Source organism: Nothobranchius furzeri, chromosome 11 (assembly GCF_043380555.1).
Source record: "Nothobranchius furzeri strain GRZ-AD chromosome 11, NfurGRZ-RIMD1, whole genome shotgun sequence".
NCBI lineage: Eukaryota > Metazoa > Chordata > Actinopteri > Cyprinodontiformes > Nothobranchiidae > Nothobranchius > Nothobranchius furzeri.
In genome coordinates this window covers 52,104,403-52,116,475 of record NC_091751.1, presented here as the reverse complement: position 1 = coordinate 52,116,475, position 12,073 = coordinate 52,104,403, and the positions used below count along the sequence as shown (strand labels likewise).

The following is a 12,073-nucleotide window of genomic DNA, read 5'->3' as shown; positions in this document are numbered from 1 at the left end:
GCCGCGTGATGCATGTTGGTCGTAATGCTGACACTGCACTTGACTCTCATAAGCACAGGTGTCTGAAAGCTGGTGGCCTGAGAGGAGTCCTCCATTCCAAACCTTTTACTCGGCACAATTGGATGTAGTGTGGAGCGCTGCAGCACGGTGGCCTTGATGGCACTGGAAGAAAAATGGACGAGGTCAGCAGCACTTTCACATCTGCTGACTTGGTGTTGGTACAGGAATATGACACAGTATCCCCTCTGCTCCCACACACTCCTGAAACATAGTGCTCAGTCACTTCTTTTCAAAGCCAAACAATAGTCAATGACATTCTTGCAGGCACCCTGTTTGTTTCGAGTTTACCGAGACCTAGATGCAGTGTTTTTGAAATGCTGCTGAGCATCAGTATTCAGTCATCCAGGGAGAATATTTGCTTTCTTTCATTTAAATACACATATGCTCACCCCTTTCGAAAGACAGCTAATTACCTTGTCACTGGCATTCCCATGCAAGGCAAAGGTCGCTTTGGAACAAATTAGTGAGTGGAAAGGAGCAACGTAGTCTTCAAAGCCATTATCAATTTCAATCAAGCTTCTTTGTTATGCATTCAATAAAAGATCTCCAAGGACCACTGTGCTGCTCTGATTATGCTACTCTCACGCCAAATCGGCTCATTCACTCCTTTACACCGTTAGAACCATGAGATGTGATGAGTGAGAGGGAATAGATGCACCTATGTGTTTTCATGCAACTGTAAATTCTGCTCTACTATGAAGAGTTGCTTCTGTGTTTCACCAGAATATTACAGCAAGTTTTGTGCATGTCGACCTCCAAAATTAGCATGCAGTGCGCATCGCGCGGACCAAAACAGTTGCACGATTGCTGGAAATTTCCGATTATATTTTGTTGAATACAAAGTGCCAAACCACGTCAGAGGCACAAACATATCTGCTGAGCATTTCTCTGTAGTTTCTTGTGAAAAGACGTGTCAGTTAAACAGCTTGGTGCCCCGCACTTTGTTGACAAATGGATGCAGAATGTTGCTTCGCAAGCAGCTCTGGCAAGCGTACTGAGTCACGGGGCTTTCACGTGTGTGCGTCTGCCCCAATTTGTGGATTGTAGTTTTATTTTCTTTTTTGCCAGGAGCCACATCTGCCTGCTGTGTACTGGTGTGGATCACAGAGCTAATAGTGATTGATTGCCTGATTAAAGGAAATCGTGTTGAACTCCTGAGCAACCAAAGAGGAGAGGAAAATATATTCAATTATTGCTGAAATGAAAGTGTGGCTATTGATTTTAAATGACACACGTGTACAAAGACAAATGTTAGGACTTTTCTTTGACAAACCATTTGCCAAAATAGATTTTTATATATCCTGACTATAAATGTCTTATTAAACAGCAGATTAAACACAAAATTATAGCAAAAACATGTATACTAAGCAGATGTTTATTCAATTGCCCCAAATGTGATCCACTGTTATTGATAATTCATTGGGGCCATAGTGATGGATAATGGTACCGTCCATCAGAACCATCAACATAAATATACTGGACAATTCCTTTCCTTTGGCTCCAATATCACGTTTTTGAGGCCAAATGGGAGGTGGCCACCACCGCCATTTTGACCGTGTCACAGGTTCCGTCAAGCCCAGACAATTCCAAAAAAGGGAAGAGAGGAGGAGCTGAGGGTGGGGCTGTAAGGCTGGGATCAACTGACGACACCCGGTCGAACTAGCTACAAGCTAACCCTGGCTAACTCAAAGCTAACGCGGAGGTGGGAGCCAAGCTAACGGATGTAGCCACCTAGCTACAACCGGAGCTAACTTTGTGGAACACCCATCGACCGCATGGAGTTGAGGTGGAGGTTTGCGGCACTTTTTCATGAGAAGTACCTTTCTGTGAATAAAAAAATATTAAATCGGTAAGTTTATAAGTTATTTTCGTAATGAAAATATATTTTGCTTTGAGCAAGTTTCCACTATTTTTAACGTACCATATTTTCTGGACTATAAGTCGCTCCTGAATCGCACCAGCCATTAAATGTTTAATGAAGAAGAAAAAAAAACATGTATAAGTCGTATTTTGGGGGAAATTTTATTTTTCTTACAAAATCTGAGACCAAGCGTTTCACATTGCAAGACAAGTACCAGTAACAATAACCGAATAATGCACCGCAGCAGCGCGCCACGGTCTCCAGCAGAGGAAGGCGTGTTTGAAACCCTCCCAGCGGGACAGGGGAACTCATTCTTGGGTCGGAGTCGGCCCGCAGCAGCGCGGTGTAGCCTACATATTTTGTTATATAAGTCGCTCCGAAGTAGCAGGACCGGCCAGACTATGAAAAAAAGTGCAATTTATAGTCCGGAAAATTCGATAGTTATTAGTATTTGAGATAAATTAGCAGGCTAAATACATTTCATATATTTCCAAAACGTAATACTTGTTTGTATCTTGTACAGCCAAGTAGCCTTTATTCTGGACTCAGTACAATTCACCAAAAGTAAAGAGACATTATACAGATGAAGTAAGCGCAAGATAACTTACTGGAAGAAACAGAATCATTATCATGAGAACCAGAACAAGACAGCCTGATAACAGTCATGTGAAAATAACAGTTAAAAAGTATGTATGTGTAATAGAAATAAAAATGTATTAGAATTAGTGTAACTCACTGTGATCCAAACAAAAAATCAGCCATGGCTGATTAGCAATAATGAAATGAGGTCTGGGAGTTTTGAAGTTTCATTCTTTTATTACATTTTTTTTCTGAGATCTGTTAAAAGGTCACCATGGCAGCCTGTGTGTCTTCAACATCAGCTACACAACGCAGCAAGTGTAAGTTCCAAGTACCGGTCTTGACCACTTCATGTATGGTTTTGTACTTTAAACAGCTAGGCCAAACCTGTTATTTTTTTCTCCATAGCCACGACCTGCCAGAGGACCTCAGGGCCGCAGAGAACGTTCATGTTTTTAAGTCAAGACTCAAGACCCATCTTTTTAGGTTAGCTTTTATCTAAATATTTACTACAGTTTTATTTCTCGTTTTACATGATTATATTTTATTACTTGCTTTGCATGTTCTATATGATTATATTTTAGCACAGTTTTATTATTTAAATTATTATTTTACTGTCTATGATTTTATTTATTACTTATGTTCTAATTGTTGTCATTTATATTAGCTCTTTTATTAAATTTTTACTCATTTTAATCCAGTGTTTCCTCTGTGGGGGCCCTCTGCCCTGGGAGCGGTGGTCGACTGTAGCTTCCTGGGCGCTCTATAGGTGGGGGTCTATGCTCCCCCTCCACTGAGCGCCCTGACTTAGTGTGGAAGACCTGATGCTGCCGGGACAGACGGCTCCTCTGATGGCGTTTCCTTGCGTTACCATACTTGGCACATCTGGACTCAGCCTAATATAATTTTTACTCGTGTGTGTGTGTGAGTCTGTGTGTGTGTGCGTGTGATTGCATATGTTTGTTAATGTTTTTAACCTGTTATGGGAATCTGGGGTCATTTTGTAAAGCACTTTGAATAACACTTTGTTTGAAAAGCGCTTTAGAAATAAAATTTGATTGATTGATTGATTGATTGATTGATTGATAGCCATTTGGATCATCGGTGACAGCTGAGTGAGGTGTGGTGCCCAGAGAGCTGCAGAGACCCTCTGAGACAACCTTGGCCTCCCTGACATCTGTGTCTCCTGGTTCGGTTGGGGCGGACTTAGGTGGAAAGACCTTCTCCCCTTCTTTTTCAACTCCATGCATGGAAGAGCAGCTCCTGATGTCCTTCTCATCCACTGTGGCAGCAATGACATGGGGGTGGTCAGCAGTGTGAAGCTGGTGAACATGAAGAAGGACCTGCACCGGCTTCACCTTCTACACTCTCATATCACACTGTTGAGAACTGTTCTTCCTTCACAACCCAATGTTCCACTCACTCTGCAGCTCTCTGGGCCCCTTTTATTACCTTAAGTATTTTTTAAATGTACTGACACGTTTTGTCCTGTTATTTTATAAAATGTGATGTAAAAAAATAATGTTTCTGCTCAATTACTGGAATTTCTTTGGTTAAGACAACAAAGGAAGAACCATTTATGCCAAGTTGTTTCTACAACAGGCCTGTTTTAAGTCCAACAGTTTCTTAGCAGCCAATAGAAATGTGTTCTTTACTAACTTTACTTGGTTTAAAAATCTTACTAAAATAGTGCCGTATTGCAAAACCAAATCATACTTGTTATGTAAATAGTAGATATTTTTTACAGATAGATATTTGTGTGCTAAAAAACCATAAACTTAAATAATTTGTCATTCTTTATTGAAAAACAACAAAATACAGATGAGTGACTGGCCGCCAGCTGTTTTTGTTCTCCTGCCAGATGAGATGATGGTTACAGGTGTGAGGATGCACCTTCTGTTATAACCACATTAGAGGAGTTGTCAGGTAACTCCTCTGTCGTACAGTGGTGAGCAGCCTGGCTGAGGAGGAGAGAAGGAAAAACCACACAGAGTAGAATACTAACTAATAATTACAATTTCTTGTTGTGTAGCTCACCTTACGTGCACTTTAAAACCTGGACCTGTGCCTGCTCACAGCATCCCGTTTGTCTGGTCTTTGGAACTGGGCACAGAGAGGTTCTGGAACAGGAATTTTGTCCGAGTACTCCTGATATGGGAGAGGATCCACCACCACAGAGTCAAACAGCAGGTCCATAAGCTTGTGCACATATACTGGAAAAGGGTTTTCAGTATTACAATAGTTCTCCATAACCATCATTTTCTGTTTTATCATACAATATATGACATACATGAGGTTGGATTGGTCCTCAGGGCTCTCACTGTGTAGTCTCCATGTTTGTACTTTGGGTACACTACAGCATATCTCAGCTCACCAGTTGCTGTTGCTGCATGTGAGCGTGCTGCATTTTCGTTATAGATCATTGCAGCAATTTGTAATCTGAAATAATCAAATAAACAAACCATATAGATTTTACCAAGACCAGTCCTCTGTTCAGGAATACGATAAAGAAAGTGTACCAGAGTCCTCAATCTTCCAATTTATCACATTTCAGTTACCTCTGTTAATAATCACGCCCCTGAAACATTAACAATAAACTGCAGTTGATGACAAATCCCAGAAGAGTACCTTTTATTCACCTTTTAAGAGTGCATTATATATACTTTTGGAAATCCTTTAAGCTGTTATAGCAAATTCAGAAAACAAATTAGCTTAAAACATTTTTTCAGGCCTCTTAACAACCTTCAGACATAATATAGCTATGATTACACTGTGGAGATTATAAAAAGAAAAGAAACAAACAAACAAACAAACAAAAAAGTGGTTATCTTGCATTTGGCTAAAAACCTCTGCCAAAAACACATTTTGGATCGAAACCAACCACTGGAACGTCTGTTTGACGGTATTGCTGAACTGCTGCACTTCCCTGGGTCCTCCATTCTTTACACGCTTGCGTGTTTAGCATCATGACACCACTGGTGTGAGAGGTTTGCAACTCAATAATATCAAAGAAGGAGAAAGAGTCGGCTGCTACCACTTCTACATGTGTTTAAAAAGGTGTTTTCAATTACATAACCCAAACATTTGAGCTCATGTTTGGAATTGTTTGAACTGCTGCCCCAGATCGAGCCATGAAAATGTGAGTAAAGGCTGAATCTGTAATAGATTGGAACCAGACCTGTGCATTGTTTAGCTACAGATGTAAAATTGGTGTAGCAAAGTAGCCTATTTAGAGACCAAGTACAATTGTTTTTGCAATATGTTTGCTGTAGTCTCTAGTAAACAAATGTCTTGTGATGCAAACTATGCTAGGACCAAAGCTCTGGGGCACCTGTTTGAGGAACTAGAAGTTAGCCAGAGCAGTCGTATTCTCTGATGTTCAGACATCTCACCTCTGAATGGCTAACAGCAACATGACTCTACCACTGACTCAGTTTGCTTTGCAACATTCACATTTATTCTCCACAAATAACCCAAGCCTGAAGGAGTTCTGCCATGTTGTGGAGTTGCTAATGCTAATGGTTAGCTTCTACAAGCAGAGACATGCTCTGCTCTCTCCTGGAAATTAACTCAATAAGCCTTCCCTGTCATGAGCAAAGATCGGCACGTCCATGAATGCAAATTTTCAGCGTGATGTGCAATTGACTGACTTTTCTCAACTCAACTCAAACTTTATTTAAAAAACATCTTTCAGGCACAAAAGTGACACCAAGGTTCTGTACAGACAAACAGTAAAATAGAAAACGTGATTAAGAGAAACTAAAAACACAATAAAATGAAATAAGGGTTGCAATAAAAATAACATCTAAAAGTAAAGGCCATATCATACATCTTTAGCCTAACTTTGAAAAACCGCCACTAAAGTAGAACCCCTTACAGAGTAGGGTAGCTCGTTCCAAAGCTTTGAACCCACCACAGAGAACGCCCTGTCTCCTCTTGTCTGTACCGAGGTATACAGCTGTTGCAGCATCTTCAAGTACAACGGCACCAACCCGTGCAATGATTTCAAATCTAATAAAAGGGTTTTAATACAAAGTCTAAAATCAACAGGCTAAAAATTTTGCCTGCCACATTTTGCATAAGTTTCAATTTCTGATCCGAGGTTTTCCCCATGTATTTTTTTTATAGGGGCTTAATGCAGGAAATAGGGGTAGAAGACTATTTTTACATTCAGCTTGTATGTGAGACTCTAAATAACCAATCATATATCTAAAATAACAAGTAAAAAAACGGTTTCTCGGTGAACTTGCTACATAATAATAAGTAGATTCGATGTAGATCAGTGGTCCCCAGATTTTTCAGATATTAACCCACTATATTAAATTGAAAAAAAAAATCACATAAAATGTTCTATTAGAAATTATTTATCAGATTTATTTGATTTCTACTGATCAATTGATGATTCCAAACTTTATTTGTGATGCACTTTTGGTTCAACCAACATCGGGAACATCTGGCCTAGATTGTTTGCAGAGACAAGTTTACTGCCACAATCTTTTACGGTACTTATGTTGTTATTGCAACAAATACAAATAAAACAGGATACCAGTTTATGTCTACATCATCCATCCATAGCACCTACGAGAAAAGGTTCAATCAAGCGAATGGAGACTTTAAGGGCATCACCTTTTTGGCACATCCGAAGATCCAAAGCTAAAGAAAATGCAACATATTATGGAGCATGTTCATAAAACAAAAGAAAACAGAACGTTTGACTTCTGTGTCGATGTTTTTCACCCATCGTCAAGAGGAAATGTAGCGTTCGCCATGCAGAAACTGTTTCCATGCACTCAGAATATATGCACCTCGGTGACTGGAGACTTCATCCCTCTCTGGCAGAGCTGCTCATGAGCAGACTAGGCTAAAAGGTTGGAAAGCGCGCTGATACAGGCTTGTAGAATCACACTTGGCCAGAGATACTCAGAGTGCCCCGAGGCTTTCTGCACTCTTGGATTGTGCACTCTAGCAGAGAGGGACGCGCTCAGCTGTGTCTTAACTTTGCCAGAAAGCCGCTAAAGTCCAACTTCGATGACTGGTCAGTCTCCCTCGGGGGGAATTCACAGGTGGTCAGACATGGAACTCAAACAAACTGCTCATGGCAACATGTTGAAATGAGACAAACAAGACGCCAAGAGTCTCTTTTTAGATCTAGTCTCTAAATGAGACATTTGTGGTGTGTTACTGCTTGAAATTTAGCCTATTTCAGGTTCTGGCGCTGATATCTTACTAGTGCATTGAAATATTTAACTTTACGGCAAAAACAGACCAGATTCCGATCATTCAGAACACATAAATCAACTTTTGCATCATTTTTTTTTCAGCAGAAGCATGAGGAAAACCTCACTTTGAGGGTTGATGTTGTTATCTGAGCTTGTATGGCAGAATTGGAGAGCTTGTTTAAACAGATAGTGTTATCATCTTTACATGACAGATCTGTACTCTAGCTTTGTGCACACACAGACAAAAAAACAAAAAACACATGCAGAGTCAGCCTGCAGGTAAAATGTATTGTTTAATTATTCAAAGTGGCTTTTTATTACCAGTGACATGTTTTGTGTGAGCGCGCACCCATAATCTACATAACATTAGGCAAGCACAGATGCGTGAATGCGCATAACAAAACATCACCTCAGTGACAACCTCATGTTGGGAGATCATTATTTTCAAAGTGATACATCACAGTGTTTTTTTTTCTTTTTCATTTTCCTGCTGTGAGAATATTCTGCAGCACAGAACACACCAAACGCCACCAACTCCACGGCTCCTACAGCAACTACTCAGTATTCACGCCTCAGAGGCTCATTAAGATTTGAGGATCCCTTTGGAGTCCTTGCTGTTCCACCTTATCATTACTGATTTGCAAAAGAGACAGGCTCTATGGTTTTGATAGCCCAGCTTGTCTGATTTAGGAGGGGGAAAGGACCAGCAGCTTGTATGAGCACACGGGGCTGGAAGGGATCTATACGTGGGCTGTTTTAGCCACTAATCCATCCTAATGTTTGCTTCTGCGATCACGTTGGACATTCCTGTTTGATGGATTAATTTGGGAGGCGATCAGGGAATGCAAAACTCCTTGTGACCACAAGGGTAAAGAGATTAGAGCTAGGTTACCTTACTGAATATTTTCCTCTCTTTTGTGTTGCTATCTTAATGTTTTTAACTGAGAGGGCTTGGTTTTCACATTTACTACATAGTTTTTGTGCCAGTTGCAGAGGAGCCTGATTATAAAAATGTGCTTGTAATTGCTGTGGGCTTAAGAGGGTGGTAAAAGGCTGGCTCAGGCCCTGAGTTTGTCAGATTCTTTAGAGAGGTGCTGTGTGTTCATTAAAATGATTAAGATGTTGATATAAAAAAGAATCCAGTCTTAAAAATAAATGAGATATACAACTCTGAAATACTTTATAATTTAAGGTGTCCATCTGTAGCATATGTGGTAATCATGATAATAATGGCATGAATTGCAGAATTAACATCAATTAAATTAAGACTAATGAATTTCAAAATTGACAGAATTGGTGATTTGACATACTGTGTTTTAATTAGACTAAAATATGATCCTAATTCATAGTAATTGCTATAGTACCAATTTCCAACACAGTTGCCAGCGAAGATTAGCATCTATATTTTTCCTTGCCAGTGTGAGGAGGATTATTATCTGGTGCGTTATGCTATCTCCACAACTCATTAGCGGTCTGCGGGTTATCAAAAGAGGCAGTTGTCGTTTTCATTAACTTAGAAAGTAATGCAGCAGAAGCACCTGAACAACATGGAGTTGTTGCTGCAGGAGCAGTGAAATAGATGAAAAGAGCTTCATGAAAGCAGAATAAATGCTTTGTGACCTTGGATTGTAGGAAAATCATTTAAAAGCATTGAGAGAAAAATATGAAGAGAGGGAAAGAAGAAGGGCATTTGTGGCCAAAGCAGCAGATGTTAGTGGCAGGTTGCTCAGAGCGAAGGGTGCCTCATTTGGCTCGCTCAGGAGGTGATCATGAGACATATTGCATTTATTCCTGCCACACACACACACACACACACACACACACACACACACACGCACGCACGCACGCACGCACGCACACACACACACACACACACACACACACACACACACATACACACACATACACGTGACTGCTTTTTCACCCGCATGGGAATTTGACATGGGTCAGCAGAGCAGAGATGAGTTTGACCGTGCAATATTCCCAGTGTTTATTTATGTAAAAAAACGTACATTCAAAGCGCCTCTCTCATTCCCAGCTGAGCTTCACTGGTTCATGTAGTGATCCTTCGGTGACTCACGACACTGCTGGAACACAGTCACACACATCACAAGTAATCTTCACAACTGTCCAGTTATTTCCAGCTTATTTTTAACTAAAACATGTTCTTAACATTTAAATCCATACAGCTATTATGTGTTATTCATACATGAGCATGATCAGAAAGAAGAAATCTGAAGGATTGTTTTCCCTTTCCAATCGGTTCACCTCCTCTCCCACCTTTCTTGGTATCTAATTGGGTTTCATTGATTTACTCCTGGATGATGCTAGCTTGGCCAATTCTCTGCTGACCCTGCAGAAAAAAATATCAGCCAGGCTGTCTAACAGGCCCTGTACTGTGCCACACACACACACACACACACACACACACACACACACACACACACACACACACACACACACACACACACACACACACACACACACACACACACACTCCCAGCACAAGCAGTGAATGATTGTGTCAGTGAGCTGGAAGTGAGTCAACCTGCTGCTGCTGCTGCTGTGGCCCTCGCAGCAGAACCCAAGATTAGCGTCACAGTGAAACAACACGGGGGCAGGGTGACGGTGTGTGTTGCGCCCACCGCACTGGGGACTCTAGAGTGGCTGCATGAAGGGAGAAACTGATGGGATCCAACGCTGCAGCCGTCACAGGTTCGGCGGCACCGGCTCTCATCTGCGCCCAAGCAGCCATGTGTCACCTTGAGTTCTCTGGAGGAGGTGTCTGGACGCAAACCTGCTGGGCCAGACGGGCTGTGAAGAACGAGGCAGGATGAAGGCAGAGAGGAAGTAGAGCTCACCGTCCAGATTTCTGTAAGCGACATCTGTGACTTGAGTAGCTGAAAGAATTTGGAAACAGCCCAAAAATTATAAGACCTACATCTTGCATACAGAACATTAAAAGGGAAATAATGCCCTGTCTATGTCCTTTTAAACTCCTGTCCTCCTTTTGCCATGCATTATAAACGGCTGATTATGACAGCGACAGCTCATGTGCAGCATGGGAGATTTGTTATTCAGCTCACAGGCATTTCTGTCCCTCCCTCTCACCACCTGCACACACACACACACACACACACACACACAAGCGAAACGTATTGCTCACAGCTGCTGTGTCAGCGGGATTCTGGAGCCAGACAGAGGGGGATATTACAGGAATCAGCCCTACTCAACTTGTATTCACAATCATGTGATGCAAACCCCCAACTTAAATTAAGCTTTTGCTGTTTGAGATAAATTTCTACTTGCAACATCAAACATGCATCACTATGAAGAAAAATGCAGAAATCTGAGAACATTAAGAAGACACACTATGGGGGATCTAAGGGGTTTACTGCACACACACACACACACACATATATATATATATATATATATATATATATATATATATATATATATATATACATATATATATATATATATGATATGTATATATATGTATATATGTATATATATGTATATAATATATGTCTGTATATATAATATGTATATATATGTATATATATACATATCATATATATATATATATATATATATGATATGTATATATATATATATATATATATATACATATCATATATATATATATATGATATGTATATATATATATATATATATATATATATACATATCATATATATATATATATATATGATATATACATATCATATATATATATATATATATATATATATATATATATATATATATATATATGATATGTATATATATGTATATATATGTATATAATATATGTCTGTATATATAATATGTATATATATGTATATATATGTATATAATATATGTCTGTATGTGTTATGTTAAGGTGACTTCTGAATATATTTTAAGTACTTTGACTTTTAACTCCATGTTAGCTGATCAAAAAAATTCAAGTGCAAGTGTACTGAGGCAACAGCAAGGTCAGCATCATTCTTCACCTCCAAAGTAAAGATTGGCTGCTGTACACTGAGATGAAAAACAAAGCAAATTATATTTAATTAATGCATTGATTGGTACAATTGCTCTGACTTAAAGCGATGATTTGGTTGTTTTTATTTGTGCTTCCATAAAAATCATAAATGCTATCATATCCATTGAAGACGGCTTCGTCTTTTCATACAGGACTGATGAGCTAACGGCTAGTTAGGGAGCTTCCAGGATTAGATTTGCATCCAAAAACAGTACAGATTTCTTGCAGACATTTACATTTCAGTAGGTTCTATATAGGCAATTTTGCTTCACATTATGGACTTTACTGTTGTTTAGAAACCGTACCAGCTGCACCTTTGTG

General features: G+C 39.7%; 1 long non-coding RNA gene across 1 annotated transcript; it reads left to right on the top strand.

The window, feature by feature from the left end:
- LOC139061923 (uncharacterized) lies at window positions 1–3,936 on the top strand. Its single transcript, XR_011515565.1, has 3 exons — window positions 1–2,820; window positions 2,909–2,986; window positions 3,590–3,936. It is a non-coding gene; the product is annotated as an uncharacterized lncRNA (long non-coding RNA).
- Window positions 3,937–12,073: the final 8,137 nt, after the last annotated feature.